Source organism: Hyperolius riggenbachi, chromosome 8 (genome assembly GCF_040937935.1).
Source record: "Hyperolius riggenbachi isolate aHypRig1 chromosome 8, aHypRig1.pri, whole genome shotgun sequence".
Classification (NCBI taxonomy): Eukaryota; Metazoa; Chordata; class Amphibia; order Anura; family Hyperoliidae; genus Hyperolius; species Hyperolius riggenbachi.
This window is the reverse complement of record NC_090653.1, coordinates 57,668,648-57,684,796: the sequence shown is the minus strand read 5'-3', so window position 1 is coordinate 57,684,796 and position 16,149 is coordinate 57,668,648. Positions and strand designations below refer to the sequence as shown.

General features: G+C 44.7%; 1 long non-coding RNA gene across 1 annotated transcript; it reads right to left on the bottom strand.

The window, feature by feature from the left end:
- Positions 1-229: 229 nt before the first annotated feature.
- LOC137528169 (uncharacterized) lies at positions 230-7,109 on the bottom strand. Its single transcript, XR_011023307.1, has 2 exons — positions 6,991-7,109; positions 230-835 (listed from the first exon to the last, which is right to left on the bottom strand). It is a non-coding gene; the product is annotated as an uncharacterized lncRNA (long non-coding RNA).
- Positions 7,110-16,149: the final 9,040 nt, after the last annotated feature.

Here is a 16,149-nt window from a genome sequence, read left to right as displayed (position 1 = left end):
GGTGTGCACCAGCCCATTGAGATACATTAGCCAGGCGTATGCGGCTGGCGGATCGCATCCAAATCCGCTCGGTGTGCACTGGCCCAAATCTCTGTCATCCACACCCAAAACCGCTAGCGTTTTGTGGATCTGCTAGCAGTTTTGGTGTGCACTGGGCCTTATTTTGTATGTTTACCTCCTTGGAAACAGCAGCCCTGAAAACAGTAGAACAGCAAATACACACAACTGCTTTAGATAATTGATTAGCTTTATTTAGTCTCCATAACATTTTTGTGAAAAGTACATTTGGTTTATTGAGAAGTGCCAGTGTGCAGCAGAGATAAGTAACTGGTTAGACAACTACAGACTGAAGTATCTGATCGCATCCAGCTAAGCATACACATGCCAGGTTTTGTAGATCTGCCATTGAAGAAAATGATGGCTTTCTGAAACCATTAACACTTTCCTATTTTGTGGAAGTGCACAGGTTTCTTCTTCTCGCACTTCACACAAACCACTGAACTGGAATACTTGGTGACCTTATACTCGCAGTTTTCTTCTTCTTTGCAAAATGTGAGTTTGAACTTCGTGCTGCTTGTAATAAACTTGTTCTTGGCTACCCCTCGGCAGATGTTCTCCACGCTTTTCGTGGAGGCGTGAATGAAGGTGTTCTTCTCCTTGCACTGCCTATGGACAGTGAACAATGGATACTTGAGTTCTTCTTTGCAGTTGATTGTTGATGCGCTGGTGACGTGTTTGGCCTTGAATGCACCCCAGCTTTGACAGCTGGACAACTGAGTGATGGTGAGCAGGACGCCAAGTATCAGGAAGCAGATGGTGCTTGAGGACATCTTGGCTGGAAAGTTGGAAGAATCATGTAAGAAATTAAAATTAGGACAACACTGGACTAATACAGAGCAAAGTACAATAAACAATGGGCTAAATCAGAGGTCCCCAAACTTTGTCGGTCAAGGGCCGGGTCAACATACTTCAGACTGCCAGGGGGCTGGAACATACATAAGGCCTGGAACCCACTACAAATCACTATCACTAATTGCAATCGCTAGTGTTTTGTATGAGCAGTTTGTAAGCAATTTCGTGAGTAATTGCGATAGTGTTTTTAAAAAGTCAGTTTTTGCCAGCAATTGTGTAGCGATTAGCATTTTAAATTCTGATTGGTCCTTTCAATTAATTTTGTTACAGTGTTCAGTCATTTCAAAACGCCAGCGTTTATATACTTTACATTGCAGAAAAGCTAACCGTGAAAAATGCTGCGTTTCCTGTGTTGCGATTTGAAAATCGCAACCGCTCCAGTAAAATTTGGACCATCCATGAACATTAGCTGAGCATTTAGGGAAATCACTAGTGGTTTGAATCGCTCCCTAAACGCTCAGAAAATCGCTCTAGTGGGTTCCAGCTCTCAAATAATGTTGCAAAATATTACATTGAATCTAGGTATTGATTCTCTACAATCGTGCCCGGAGAAGAACTCCCAGCAGCAGCCATTCAGTCATGCGGCGGCCCGAAGAATGGCCTTGTGCACCAGACAGTGCTCAGTTGACAACCTGTTGGACAGTGTGTCACCTGATGCAGGATTGGATTGAAAGCCAGGCAATGACTGCTCTCTGGCTTCTACAGTATGTACATGGGTGATACCAGCACTGCTATTCGCATTCGGCCCGCGAGCCTTAGTTTGAGGACAACTTGGCTAAATTATGAGACCAGTAAAGCTCCCAGGACAACTGCACAAAAGAAACAGGTGTGTGCTCGGACCAAGCAGCACCTGCCTTATAATGGCCGCAGAAATGTCTATTTCTACATTTCAGCTCCTCTTTAACATTCCTTCTTTCACCTAAGGAATGTTGCAAAAATTAAACACCTCATTCCTTCAGAGGATCTTCCAACCCTAGTTCATGTCTTCATCACATCACAGTTGGACTATTGCAATGCCCTCTATGCAGGCCTTCCAAATAAAGACCTACACTGCCTGCAGCTAGTCCAGAATGCTGCCGCAAGACTAAACAAGCCAACCCCGCCATTACCACATAACACCAATCCTTTGCTCACTACACTGGCTACCCATAAAATAGAGAATCCTTTTCAAAATTGGCATGCTAACATTCAAATCCCTACACAACCTGCGCCCTGGCTACCTGAAGGATTTGTCGCAATTGCGTCACACCACCCACAACCTCAGATCAAAAGGATCCAATAACTTGACCATCCCCAGAGCCAAACTAAATACTTTTGGAGCCAGGGATTTCTGTTTCAAAATTTTTATTAAAGACTTTCAAATTTTGACAGACTAAACACTTTGTGCTTTAAAAAGAACATGGAAGACGTGTTCTTCACATATAAACTTTTATTAGAGCCTGGTGATACTATGCCGGAGGCTTTTCACACCAAGATAATGTAGTTGTATTCTAACAGGCTTCGCTATCTCCATACACAAGTCATCACATATGTATTCAGCAGGCAGAGGCCTAAAAGTGTCTTAAATATGATTGAAAGTCGACCCTGAAAAGGGTCAGTACCAGAGAAAAGTACTACATTAATAAATGCAAAGAAAGAAAGAAGAAAAAAAGGAAAGAATGAAGGAAGAAAAGAACTTTAGAAAGGAGAGAAGGGTAAAAGAGAAAAAAATCCCCCAAGAGTCACAAATTATAAATTCTGAATCACTTCTTCACTGTGGACCAATGAAAGATATCCAAGGGTCCCATATTTTGTGAAACCTTGCATCTCTATCCTCAAGTATGCTTGCCATTTGTTCTTGTACCATAAAGGCTGATGCTACGTACACACTTGCGATAACTATCGTTTGCAAGGAACGATAGTTACCAGACGAACGATATTGGAAAGATTGGAATGCAACGATGGGATGCAGCGATCATCATACACATTTTAACGATCGTTCTCGCAGGAAAGAACGATCAGAAGGAAATGTTGCGTACATATTTATATAAAATTAAAAAAAAAACCACTGACATGGAGTTACAATAGATACAAATATATGATTGTTAACTTGAAAACAAAGTTAAATTGAAATGAGCAATGTAACAATCTTTACGGCCGCGCTACAAAGGAAGTACTGAAGATGGGCAGGATTCAACGCAGGCGCATTGGCCCTTGTAACGATCGTTCTCGGCCGATGTCTGTGCACACTATAGTTTTGTAACGATTGTCGGTAGATACGATCCGTCAGGTTGGATATTTCCATCTTCCCGATGTCGTTCTTTTGTCGTTCGTGTTAACGGTCGTTGGGTAAAGTTTTTTTCCCCGATTCTCGGCAGAACGATCGTTTATTAGCTGTTTCAAACGACCGTGTGTACGCAGCATGAGACTCTCTGCTTCGAGCCAGGGCTTTCTATGATGCTGCCCCTACACTGTGGAATGCCTTGCCAAATTCAAGACAGCTCCAACCCTAGACACGTTTACATTATAACTGAAAAGCCACCTGTTTAGTCTGGCATTTATGATCACATAACTTTTTTTCCCTGTACACATCACTATGTACTGATCTGAGACAAGCTTGTGTGCTTTGGGAGAAAAGCGCTTTACCAATATTTTGTTGTAGGTAAAACACAGCATGTACATCTGCAAGTTGCCCTGCAGGAGTTTGGCCAGGCAAAATAGTTTGCATCTCAAAAGGGGCAGTGAGTGCAGGACTCCTATGCCCCCAAGAAAGAGGTGCAGCACTAGCAGTGTCCCAAGCTCACTCGTAGCCTGGTTGTGCTGTGTCTGGTTTTAGGGTGCATGTGATCATCATGTAAAAATGAGGCTGAATAAGTATTTTAGTTAATTCAATTCTTTGTGGGATGCTATTCACAAGTATGGAGCACTCCTAACAAAAATATGTGTCAAGGGTTACTTGCAGGGCCGGATTTACCATAAGGCACTGTAGGCATGTGCCTACAGGCGCCTGATGATGGAAAGGCGGCTCACTCCCCTTCCCAAGTGCCTTCCTCCCTCCTTCCCTATGCAGAGTCCTAATGAGAGTGTAAATGAGAGAGGTTACTCACCCAGCTTTCTGCATTCGACTAACTAGATCTCCCTTCAGTCAGGGGCACCTTAAGCTACTTTATACTGAGATTCCTCTTGCTACCTAATACTTGGGGGCACCTCTAGCTACTTAATATTGAGGGTACGTCTGACTACCTAATACTAAGGGACACCTGTAGGTGGGCAAGGGAAGTAATAGAGAAGTGACAACTGGGCCAGCCAGCACACTTGCGTTGCAGTGCGACAGGGATTTTGTTGGTTTGTGGAGGGTGAATTCTAAGGTGCCAGAACATCTGTGCCTATAGGCTGCAGTGAGGTAATTCCGGGCCTGGTTACTTGTGTGGATGTTTTTCAAATGGGGTGTACTTGGCACACACCATCTTTTATAAAAGGGTGTTTGCTGTAGTAATGAAAAATGAATCCTCCCTGGCTCCAACTGCAATCAGATAAAATCTTTGGATCTGCTTTGTACTGTTTGCTATTGGAAATGTGTATCTTGTTGGATTTTTTTTAGGGAAATTTCCTTCCCCCTTTTTAAAGTTACCTACTATGCTAGAAATAGTAATGATGGAAAAGTGTTCCACATTATCAAAGCTCTCACATAAGAACCCCCCCCCCCCATTTCTGTTTTACATGAGCAGCTAAATGCAGTGAATTCACCACCTGTTAGCTGCTCCCGTGCACCGGCTGGGCACTTGCTACCGATTTGTCCAGGCGGTGAACCGGTGTAACCCCCATGTAGTTGCATCTTAGCATGGTTGCCAAGCTCAGATGTACCCGAGACTTTTTTCGTTAACAAAAGCATGAAACATTGTGCATGCCTCTGCCGTGTTGGGTGGCTGAGCTGCTCGACAAACGAGCAGTTTAGCCATCCATAGAAAAGAGGCCTAACCACATTCTATATATATTTTCTTCTAACTTCAACATGAAATACAAAATAAAACTTGTGCTTTAAACAATAAAACACAGTAAAAAAAATGGTGACTGCTTTGATGTCATTTGAAGGCATACTTCACTGAAGGTATTTGATAACATTGCTGGCTGCAAGACAAATTTATCAGATTGACTTGTAATTAAGTAATTACTGAGCAAATAAAGGGGAGAGATCTCTTTCCACCCCCCTTACTTCCCGAGCTTTTTTCACCAAGCCCAAGTGGTGGCTTCATGAGCTATCCTGTGCCCCCAGATTGTGGCCACACCTGTTCTTGTATGGGAGCATGGCCATAAGCCTCGGCTGTCCCAGCGTTGGAACAGCAACTTGGAGGGAGACTTGGAAGCCTTCGGGGTATGTGAAGGCTTCCCTCTACCTAGGCAAATATCTACTTTTTCTCTGGACATCCTTGGACAGCACCCCCAGAGAAGTCCACTTCCACACTCACTGGGCAAGACTGCACTAAAAAATTTGCATATATACATATTCATTAGTATCAGCTATAAGAAGTAGCTTCATACATACCAATTCAGTAACATTATAAACTTGATGTATCTGCCAGTAGGGTTTTACAGGCTGTTATCCCTCCCTAATTCTTTTGTTCTTGTCTATCTTCTCAGGGTGCTGTCTGAGGATGTTCAGAGAAAGACAAAATTACTTACCGATAATGTCTTTTCTGGTAATCCGAAGGACAGCACCCATTAATGCCCACCCATGTAAATAAAAATTTATATTGAAGCATCATCTGGTGTCTTGTCTTTTTTTTTATTACTGAATCGGTATGTATGATGCTACTTCTTATAGCGGATACTATTGAATATGTATATATGCAATTTTTTTAACCAGCCGGGCGGTATGGACGAGCTCAGCTCGTCCACCACCGCCGGAGGCTGCCGCTCAGGCCCTGCTGGGCCAATTTCCATCAAATAAAGAGCAGCACTTTGCCAGCCGCGTGTGCTGCCTGATCGCCGCCGCTCTGCGGCGATCCGCCGCGAGCAGCGACGAAAGAGGGTCCCCCCAGCCGCCTGAGCCCAGCGTAGCCGGAACAAAAAGTTCCGGCCAGCGCTAAGGGCTGGATCGGAGGTGGCTGACGTCAGGACGTCGGCTTACGTCCATGACGTCACTCCGCTCGTCGCTATGGCGACGATGTAAGCAAAACAAGGAAGGCCGCTCATTGCGGCCTTCCTTGTTTATTCTGGGCGCCGGGGGCGATCGGAAGAACGCCGCCGGAGCGCCCTCTAGTGGGCTTTCATGCAGCCAACTTTCAGTTGGCTGCATGAAATAGTTTTTTCTTTATTTAAAAAAAACCCTCCCGCAGCCGCCCTGGCGATCTTAATAGAACGCCAGGGTGGTTAATGCCATCCAGTCCAGTGAGTGTAGAAGTGGACATCTCTCAGGGTGCTGTCCTTCGGATTACCAGAAAACACATTACTAGTAAGTAATTTTGTCTTTAAAAACACACGTTTGCTTTAAAGGACCACTTTTGCAAAAAATTGTAAAATACATGTTAACACATACAAATTCTTCCAGAGTAAAATGTTCTATAAATTACCTTTCTCCTATGTTGTTGCCACTCACAAAAGATATCAAAAATCGGACAGGTTTTTGGGACTACACCATCTTCTCTTGGGGCATTCTCCGAGCTTTCTTTATTTTCAAAAGCATGGCAGTTGCTCAGTCCAACTGCCAAAATAGTTTACAAACAGGTAGAGTAGACCTCCATCTTAAAATAGATCCTTTCTAGGGAGTGTTTTTGTGACAAGCAAATAAAATATTGAAAATACCCATGAAGAGATGGACTAGTCCAAACCCTCAGTTCTGTTAGATTTCTACTACCTACTGTAAGTGACAGCAACATAGGAGAAAAGTAATATATGGCTCATTTTACTCTGGAAGAAACCTACTTCTTATTCGTATGTGTTTACATATATTTTAAATATTACATGTTTTTGCGATAGTGGCCCTTTAACTTTCTGTATGGAGAATTTATATGTGGAGATCGCAGTTTTGTGTGTGTGTTTATTAAAATATATACTGTCCTACTACAAGTACAAACGTATACAGTATCTAGATCACCTTACCTGAGGGATGGGTAGGCTGGATGTCTTGTTCCTCTGCAGTGTTGAGTTATTATGATCTGTACAACTGGTCCTCTCTTTTATAAACAGTACATATTATTGCAACATCAGCCACCGCCAAATAGTCCACAATTGTATAAAGTATATGTGAAAGTTATGACGGAAGAAAACCACATGTAATGATGAAAACTTCCTGCATGAAATATAAAATACGGTGTTTGCGTAAGCTGAACAATGTGTACCCTTCTTAATCACGGTAGATATCGCAATACAGTAAATATTACCAAAACCAGTTTTCATATTTGTCTAATATTAATATTTGTCTATCAAGTTATGGATTCAACATCTTTATGTCACTTCAGTATTTTTATCTGATCAACCTGTGAAAGGTACGGTAATGCTTGGAATCCTTTTAAACTCATAAATAGGTAATGATGGTTAACTCTGTCAATCTAATAACTGGCATGCGTGGAACTCAAAGGGAAAAGCAAATAAAAACAGAGCAAAAGCTAAAACGATCCTGGTTCAAACCCACGTGAAACTAGTGCACTCACATAGGGGTGTTGCTATAGCAGATGCTATGGGGCCCAGAATCGGGGGGGGGGGGCACGTTTTCCTCTGCCTATAAGTACAAAACGCTTGTCCTGAAATTGTGGGGTGGAGCACAAGGAGAGGCGTGTGTTATACATACAGTGTAGCAGCTGAATAAATTAGAGGGTGTGGAAGGGGTTAAAAATGGCGAGACATGATTTACAGTCTTACGCTGTGTACCCACCAGGTGATATTTGCGGTGATGTTACCCGGCGTTGGTCAACAATGTTTAACAGAAGCGCAGATGCCGGATGACTCCCACACAAAGTACTGCGATTAACCCTTATTAGTTAGGACACCTATGTTTACCTGGGTACTTCTGCGCAGTATAGGTGACTAAGCATAAGAATGCATTCTTCTGTGAACTAAAACCCCGGCTTTTAACTTAGCTGTAAGGATAACAGTGGTGCCTGGATGAGTGAATCTGTGAATGCATTTGTTTGAACATTTGCATGCGAGAGTGCGAGGGGTTAATAGATTTTTACTGTTTTCTAGCCACACCCCCTTCAGCACCTCCCTTTCCTTAACCTTCTTGGCGGTAACCCCAAACGTAGTTCGGGGTAAGCCGCCGGAGGGTGCCGCTCAGGCCCTGCTGGGCCGATTTGTTTAATTTTTTTTTTTGCTGGACGCAGCTAGCACTTTGCTAGCTGCGCCAGCACCCTGATCGCCGCCGCCGCGCGCCCGATCGCCGCTATACGGTGCGGCGCGCGGCCCCCCCCCCAGACCCCGTGCGCTGCCTGGCCAATCAGTGCCAGGCAGCGCCGAGGGGTGGCCCGGGACTCCCAATGACGACCCGACGTCAGTGACGTCGGTGACGTCATTGCGCCCCGTCGCCATGGCGACGGGGGAAGCCCTCCAGGAAATCCCGTTCTTTGAACGGGATTTCCTGATCGGAGATCGCCGAAGGCGATCGAAGAGGGCGGGGGGATGCCGCTGAGCAGCGGCTATCATGTAGCGAGCCCTGGGCTCGCTACATGATATAGAAAAAAAAAAATTAAAAAAAACTGCCGCGCTGCCTCCTGGCGTATTTTTTTATACCGCCAGGAGGGTTAATAACTTATTTAATGTCCTAACTAGAGGCGATGTGCCTGGATATATGTATTTTTTTCAGGTGAGCAATGGGAATTCAAAATAATATATTTATGGGATACTAAGAAGACAATGCGTTTCACGTATCTTACCCATTTCTTTGGGTCAAGATCTCAGTGTCTTTCAGAAGAACATAATGGACTTGGAGCACCTATTAAAAGAGTCTTTTTAGTGTCCAATCATTTTGCTATTTTGAACTCCTGTTGCTCACCTGAGGCAAGGTTTTTTTTTATTTTATATGGTTTTTAGACTTTATATTTTTGGGTTGACTCTTCCCACGCATTTGTGTTCCCCATAGGTAGGAGTCGGTCCGTATCAGGAAGAATCCTTCGACAAATCTATGTAGGGATAGAGTTATCCATTTGGTTGTTACTGTGGTAGTGACTTTACAGGATGAAAGCGAACGATCCAGGCGGCTCAGGAGGGGGCTGGAGGAAGCCCCAGGTATGTATATATATTTTTTTATATCACCGTCTCAGGTACACTTTCATTTCCCTTTGTTTGAATTACTATACTATATTGGTGCCCCTAGTGTTCTTTCCCTTGGTTCACTGGTTGAAGTTCATCCACCGGATACACCCACTACATGCATGCATGCATGCATACTGGAAAAGTAGTCATTGATAGTTGTTCATGGTTGGGGGGTGAGGGGAGAGCAGTGGACATCCAGCAAAAGTGAGTCACTTTACCAAAGATGACCATGTGTGCTAAGGAGGATGTCTGTAGATATAACTCAGGCTGAATTTGGGAAATGAAGAGGAAGTACATACATTAGTGTGACAAGTGAAAATTGGGAACTTATGTACTGTATTAAGCAAAAAATTGTGTGGCTGCTAGGTGTAGCGAAAGATGTAAAGAGACAGAGAAAAACCCATACTAAATCATTTTACTCTTGCGTAATACCAGCTATACACACATCAGTTTGCCATGACTTCCTATATTGGATTTGGTATAAATTCTTTATCCTTAGTGTAATTTACCAACCACTAAAGAATAATGATGGATTTTGCTTCACCACGTCAAATTTTGAACTGCAATGTAGTCAAACTGAATAGAAGAATTCATTTCAGAAAATTGTTTTAAAATGTAATCATCCAAAGAAAAAAAAAAAAAGCAAGAAAAAGACAACTGTAACTATAAATCAACCTTCTATTGTTCTACTCTAGAAACACCTCCTCGCAATCACATTATAAGATTTCTCTCATGCTTCACCCCTCCTCTGGAATCTATATCAACAACACATCCGTCACTCTCCAGCCTTTGAAATGTTGAAACACTCCTTAAAGAAAACCTGTATTGAGAAACACCTCCCCTGGGGGGTACTCACCTGGGGTGGGGGAAGCCTCCGGATCCTATTGAGGCTTCCCCTGTCCTCCTCAGTCCCACGGCGGCGGAGATAAGCCTCCCCGAACAGCGGGGATATAAATATTTACCTTCCCGGCTCCAGCACAGGCGCAGTATCGGCCCTCCGCCTCGGAGATAGGCGGAAATGGCCGATCGCTGTCCGGCCACTCTACTGCGCGCCTACGCAGTAGAGTGGACCTGACGGAGATTGGCTATTTTCGCCAATCTCCGTGAGAAGAGCCACAACAGTACCCCTGCTGGAGCCAGGCAAAGTAAATAAATTGGCTTCACAACAAGGCAGACCGGGCACTGTAACTTTAAGCGCTTTAATCCTCTTCATGCCATACATAAAACAAACATCTTGTCATGCAGCGATACATCAAACCTGTCCATATGGTGATGCGGGGATGTGCTGGGTTGGGGTGACCAGGGAGAGAAGGACGGCACTACAGCCGTTTCACGCCGGACTGGCGCTTGCTCACGTGCGTGTGTCCTGTAACAAATGACGGCGCCGAGGGATTCCCTGGAAGACTCCAGGCCACGCCCCCGGCGTACGTCATTGGTGTGTAGGAGTTGGTAATCGGGTCAGGGGTGAAGGGGCGGAGACTCGCCGTCCTGCGGCGAGATAGTAAGGAAAGCTGCGCTGTGGTGTGTGCATAATATTATGTTGTGCACACCGCCACAGCGCAGTGTGATGACACAAATGCGGGCATACTGTCTTAACAACGTGAAAATTCATTAAATCATGTCATTTGACAAGTGTGTGCATATCAAATCTTAAAAGTGCATAGTGCTTGATTAAAACCTTCAAACTCAATATGTGAAAGCAAACCTCCTATGTGGCTAGTGCTTAAACCATAGTGCATATATGTATCGCTACATTGTTGTGCGAATTCCTTGCGCCATTCCTATTTTCCTGCGCTCCATTTAAGACATACATTTTTATTTGTAATGTATTTTAAAAAAAACTCCTTCATGGAGAAATTTTCCCTAACCCTTTTTAAAAAAGAGAAGACTGGGGGGCCATCTGCTAAAGAGCACCTTTTTAGGGGGGTGTATTACCCTCCTTACCGCTGAACAAATCCCTAAGATTCCCTTTTATGTGGGATTAAAATACAGGTACTGTTAGGCTATTTATTCTTTATTGTTTATTGAACGGGGGTGGAAGGTGGAAACCCACAGAGGTATGCAGAGAGCTCTCCAGAAACCTAAGAGGATGAGAAAGGAGACTCATAGAACCAGGGCTGTGGAGTCGGAGTGGTGGAGTCGGGCAATTTTGGGTGCCTGGAGTCCGACTCCTAATGAATTTGTAACTGTAATTAAAATAAAAAATATGATAAAATGTTCTATTTCTCAGATAATAGTCATTAAAAATAATGTATATATACAGTAATAGCTGTGCTTAGTCCACAAAAATGAAATAAACCAATCAAAATTAGTTACTTGTGCTGCTTCAATAAAGCAGTCCCCGTATTTTTAAGGTCAGATATACATATCTGATTGTGACTGTATATATGATGTGTACACCGGAATCTCTTCTATATACTAAATAACATCTATGCTGTAAGAATAAAGCCTGATGTGTAGCTGTGTCACTAATAGAGATGGTCAACGAGATGGAAATAATTCTGCATTGATGCTGATTTATGCAAATGTATGCACTCCCTTTGCTGATGAAATCAAATAATTTGATATGTTGTTAAAATTTGGTTTGGTGACTACAAATTAAAGGGTAACTGAGACGGATGAAAAGTAAAGTTTTATACATACCTGGGGCTTCCTCCAGCCCCCTTCAGGCTAATCAGTCCCTCGCTGTCCTCCACCACCCGGATCTTCTGCTATGAGTCCTGGTAATTCAGCCAGTCAGCGCTGTCCGGCCGCATGCCGCTCCCACAGCCAGGAACATTCTGCACCTGCGCAATAGTGCTGCACAGGTGTAGTATGCTCCTGGCGGCGGAGTGTGTGCATGCTCAAGTACCTGGACTCATAGCAGAAGATCCAGGTGGCGGAGGAGGACAACGAGGGACTGATTATCCTGAAGGCGGCTGGAGGAAGCCCCAGGTATGTATAAAACTTTAATTTCATCTGTCTCAGGTTTACTTTGTTACACAGTAGTACTATACTCTACATATGCACTCCCCACAGAGCTGCAGGGAATCCACTGAGAATGCTGTGCACATTGAACACAGAGGTGTTGTCTGTTTACAATCTCCTCATTCCCCTGCAGAGTACCTGCACATCATTCTTACATGTACCCACACTTACACTGCCTAGGGCCTGATAGATGTTCTTTGTTCCGGTTTGTACCTTTTACAAGTACTCTTACCAAGGACTAGTTTTAGTCTAAAGGGAATAAATATAGTAGTCTACATATCCTTCTCACTTCAGTTGTCTTGTAAAATTCCTAAGCGTTGGCAGTTAAGAGCCGAATTTCATGTTACATACTTTTAATCAACAAAATTGTAATATGCAAATTAGAGGAGTCGGAGTCGTGGAGTCGGAGTCGGTGGATTTTTGGACCGACTCCACAGCCCTGCATAGAACTCACCAAAAGTTTCCCCAGAAGCACAGAGGGGGAGTAGAGTACAGTAAGTTCCCATTTGTTGTCAAGTAAAAAGAGAAACCAATTCCAGTATGGGGCGCGCCAGCAGTGGGGGGCGCACCATCCCACCTATTACCTATACAGGCATTCGATCAAGGGGTGTTAGCCTGGGAAGGGATTCCCAGGCTGGAGGGGTGCGCGGGCCAGTGTAGCCATGCCCTGCGCCTCCAAAATAACATGGAGCTACCACGGGCTTAGCCTCCGCCTTACTGTGGTCTACATGATGGGGCGCAACCCACCTTTCACCCACATGATGTGCCAATCGTACAGATCAAACTGGTCGTCTATTGACGACTCAGTGGCGCTCATTACGCCCTTTTATCGGCGGGTGTGTACACCCCCCACCCATGGCAACATCCACTGAGTACAAGATGAAACAAGAAAAGAGGAGAAATACACCACTAGTGACCACTGCAGTTAAAGTGGACCCAAACTAAAAATACAATATTTCAGAAATAAAATCTATTTTCTAAATTATAATAATAAATAGCAGCCTTTTTTCAGCTGCATGATGACAAATATAAAATATTTTACATTTATTAGAGGAACCCCTCCCTTCTTTTCAAATTGCCGGGATTTTCCGGCAAACTGGTGGAGTAGATGGTGTCTGGCAATGGAGGAATTGCTAATGGCTGCCCCCAGTATAACCCTAGCTATGAAAAGAGAAGGGTGAAAAGCATGCACTGAAATGATCATAGGTTTGAAGAAGTGTTTATTTATCTTTGTATGTGTCAGAGTGGTGCAACTAAATATTTTTAATTAAAAAAAATTTTTGGTTTGGGTCCGCTTTAAGATCATTCTTTGGGGACATTTTGATAAAAGGGTAGATCCGGGGCTATTAAACAATAGCAGAGTCTCTAAATATTATAGGAGGACTCGTGGGTCAGGAGGAGAGGGGACTTCAAGGGTCAAGGAAGCATGACAGATCTAGTCTGTCATTGAGGCCAATCGGTCCCATAGCTTCCGTGCGCATAATAAGTCTCGATTCTAGTCGGGCCAGGTCACGGTCACCTCCTCTATGGGAGGGGGTGACATGCAGAAGGCCCGCAAATCGCAAACAGCCTGCCTTCCCTCCGTGGACCTCTCTCACGTGTTCAATGAGCCGAGGGCAGCCTTTTCCTGACTTAATGGATTTAAAGTGCTCCCCCACTCTTTCCTTCAATGGTCGAGTCGTCTTGCCCACATAAAAGAAATTACAAGGGCAAAACAGAACATATGTGACAAATTTTGTTTGGCAGGTGATAAAGGCCCTCACCTCCCACCAGAACCCACCTAGCCGGTAATTTGTGCCTTCCCACATATTTGGGCAATATTTACAATGGCTACACTTGTGGTTGCCTTTGGGGCGCCCGGCTGTTAACCAACTTTGAACTGCTGGTGTATGAAACTCACTCCGGGTCAGAATGTCTCCCAAGGTTGGGGCCCTCCTGAATGCTACTCTAGGGGGGTCGGGAAAGATTTTCTGCAAAGAGGGGTCCCTTGTGACTATCTACCAATTTTTCTTTATTATCCATGATAGCTTCTTTGACATGGGGGTATAATCGAAAGTGAAGGTAAAGGTATTTTTCTCCTTTTTTGAGTTTCTGGATAGGGAGGTCCTATCTTTGTTCCTAGCTCTATCCTGAGCTTTCTCAAGGAGACCTTTATCATAATTCCTGGCTTCCAGGCGTGTAGTAAGGTCCTGCGACTGCTTCTCAAAGGTGCCCAAGTGTGAATTATTCCGTCTTAGGCGCAAGTACTGGCCATGTGGCAGGGAGGTCTTGACGTGCTCCGGGTGATAGTTGTCTCTGTGCAGCAAGGAGTTAACAGACGTGGACTTCCTGAAACCCTCACAGATCAAGCTCGCTCCATCGGGCCTGATCTTCAGGTCCAAAAAGTTGATGGACCTGACATTTACTTCAAAAGTAAAACGCATATTTAACTGATTATTATTCAGGAAGTTCACGAAGGCTTGGAACTCGTCCATACATCCATGCCATATCACCAGCACGTCATCCACATAGCGAGCCCACGTTTTTATATGACGTCTAAATAGGTTTTTAGGGCTCATCACATAATCTTCCTCCCATGCCCCCAGGAACAAACCAGCATAGGTACATGCCACAGAGGTCCCCATGGCTGTCCCGGAGACTTGGTGGTACCACCTTCCATTAAACAAAAACGCATTGTGCGTCAGAATGAACTTCAAACAGTCGCACAGGAAATCTTTATATTCTTTGTCCTTGTTGGTTCTATCCAGAAACATTCGGACCGCCTTTATTCCCTCCTCATGGGGTATTCTACTGTATAGGCTTTCCACGTCAATCGTGGCTAACTTGTAGCCTGGTTGCCATGTTGCGTTTTCGACAAGGTTGATGGTATCTACCGTATTGGCAAGATAAGCCGGAACCCCCGCAAGTAGGGGACGCAACAGGTGGTCCAAAAATCGTGACAATCTTTCCGTGAGTGAACCGCACCCTGAGACGATAGGTCGTCCCGCTGGGTTATCAGCGGATTTGTGTAATTTTGGAAAGTGGTACCACACTGGATGTCGGGGGGACAGGGGGAGTAAGTCAGCTGCCAACCTCTGCGACATGTACCCTTTCTCGACTCCTCGCCTTAACAAAGCGCGTAGAGTCGACTGGTACCTGGGGGTGGGATTGTTCGCCAACCTGGCATAATAGGGCGAGTCATTTAATTGCCTGTATGCTTCCTTAGTGTAGAAGTCGCTGGACATGATCACCACCTTCCCCCCTTTGTCCGCCTGTTTTATCACTAGGTTGCGGTGTTGTTGCAGCCATTTAATGGCTGTCCTGTCATCTTTACTTAAATTATTGGGGGCCTCGGTCATAACAAAGTGCCTTCATTTCTGCAGCGACCTGGTGAAAAAACTGGTCCGTAGGTGACCCGGGGGGAATGGGTATAGGCCGTGTTGACTTACAGGCCCTAAAACTCCCAGGATTCCCCAGGTAAAGTTTAGGTGCGGGCACTACCTCCTCCTCCCCTATGGAACAGGAACCTCCCTCCTCCCACAGCTCCTCCAGTATCCGGAGTGCCTCAATCTCGGCTGAGTTCCAGTCCACCATGGGACTAAACCTTAAAGTGGACATGGGGCTCACTGCCAGAGTTGGGCCTCCATCATCCCTTCCTTGGAGCCCCTCCATTTTCTACCCATTCTGATAAAGCTGATTAATCATCATTTTTCTCGTAGTTTTGTATAAGTCAATGAAAAATTCTACATAGTCGAAGTTCTGAGTGGGTGAAAAGCCCAAGCCTTTCTTGAGTAAGGCAAGGCAGCATTCTGGTATAAATATATCAGTCAAATCGACCACTTGTAGCTCTCCCTCTAGGGGGGACTGGGTCAGGTGTCCTTCAGGTGTTACTCTTTGGTTCTTCTCCTCTTGATGTTGCCCTGCAGGTTCCTGGCCGCCACTGGGGAGTCCCAAGTCACGCTTTTTTGCATGTTGATGTCTTCCGCCTCGGCGGATCCTTCGTCCAAAGGGGTAGAGGCACATGGTTGAGAAGGTGTCGGCTTAGGTTTTGGTTCGGGTCTTCCA